This window comes from Asparagus officinalis, chromosome 5 (assembly GCF_001876935.1).
Source record: "Asparagus officinalis chromosome 5, Aspof.V1, whole genome shotgun sequence".
NCBI classification, from domain to species: domain Eukaryota; kingdom Viridiplantae; phylum Streptophyta; class Magnoliopsida; order Asparagales; family Asparagaceae; genus Asparagus; species Asparagus officinalis.
In genome coordinates, this window is record NC_033798.1 from 10,900,594 (window position 1) to 10,902,207 (window position 1,614).

The 1,614-nt window shown below is 44.7% G+C and overlaps 1 protein-coding gene across 1 annotated transcript in view; it reads right to left on the reverse strand.

The window, feature by feature from the left end:
- LOC109841510 overlaps positions 1-1,614 on the reverse strand; it is a 9,225-nt gene that overhangs the window by 2,130 nt on the left and 5,481 nt on the right. The gene's annotated exons all lie outside the window — the stretch shown is intronic.

The window sequence follows — 1,614 nt, forward strand, 5'->3', positions numbered from 1 at the left end:
TGGTTCTATTTGTGAAAAACATTTTTCTCTGACGATAAAAGAATAAAAAAAGAAAAGAAAAAAATTTCACTTGGGGGTCTATGCGCAACAATAGACATTGAGGTGTAGTAAGTTCAAAACAACAATGCTACAGGGGGCCTATACGCAATTAACCCTAGGCCTTTATAGGCGTTATGGTCTAAATCTTGCTGCAAATATATAATAGCTGTTCCTATTATTTGTCCACTATTTCTCTAATAATGTATTCTCCCATCAATTCCCTTATTTTTTTGGGAGTATCATCTATTTTGTTTATTGTTGCTACTTTTGTATTATTCTTCTATTTCAATTTATGCATATCTGCTCCTGCATAGTTTAACCATTTTCTAGATGATCATTATTATTAGCTTTTATGTTGGGGCGGAGAGAGTCACGCCCACCGCCGCGGAAGCGATATCACCTGAGAGAGAGCCCTGGCCTTTTATTGTCACAAAAGCACAAGTCAGCCTCTATATTCTTGTTTCTCAAAGGAAACGAGAATAGATAGTGAAATTCTTATTTCTCAAAGGAAACAAGAATCGAAAGTGATATATTTCATCAAAGTGAAATATACACTCTTCCTCTCATCAGCTCCAAGACCGAATATTGAGGGAACCTACAAGCTATGACAACTCACAGATAAAACAAATACAAACACGAGATTTACGTGGTTCGGCTAACTAGCCTACGTCCACAGGAGGGGGATTTTTCACTATGAGGAAAAATACCAAACTTTACAAGTTCTCTCTTCCTCTCTTTCTTTTCTCTCAAAAGAAATCTACACACCCACTTATTTTCCCCACACTTTAACTCCTCCACCCCCTTCACTATTTATAGGAAACTAAAGGGGGGGGATCCGGATGAATTTGGCGGGAGCGGAAAGAATTCGCGGGAGAAAGAGGCGCGCGCGGGAGCTCGAAATCGAGCGCGGGAGGGCGCTAGGTTTGAGGCTGCGGGAGCGTGCGCACGCAAGGAAGAGAAGAGCGGCTGCTCTTTCTCGTGGGTGTGGGCAGACAAACCCACGTGGGTGGGCCCCACACTCCATCACAATTCTCCACCTCGTTCATCATTTGATAAACCTCAAATTTTGAACGACAACACCAGGAGAACCCCCTACGAACTCCACCAGAGAGATATAGGCCAAACCAGGCCAAACCAGCTGCGTCACTATACCGCGACTGCCTACGTACCCTCCACCGGGATCAAGCTAACCGTAGTTCTGCAACTATTCTCCAACATAGTCTCCACCTCACCTCCATCACCGCCCCGCAGGGCCATGCCCTCTTGGGCAACTCAACACGGGCTGATATGAAGCAAGTCCAAGCAATGATGGAACTTGCTGCCTGTGACCACCTTGGTTAACATGTCCGCGGGATTCTCATTCGTATGCACCTTCATGAGAGAGATATCACCTTCCTCTATGACATCCCGCACAAAATGATACCTGACATCGATATGCTTGGTACGAGCATGGTGAACTTGATTTTTTGCCAAGTGAATCGTACTTTGACTGTCGCACCACAAGTTCACGCTTTCCTGCTCGATCCCCAAATCGTCTAGAAGACCCCACAGCCACAATGCTTCCTTCACTCCCTC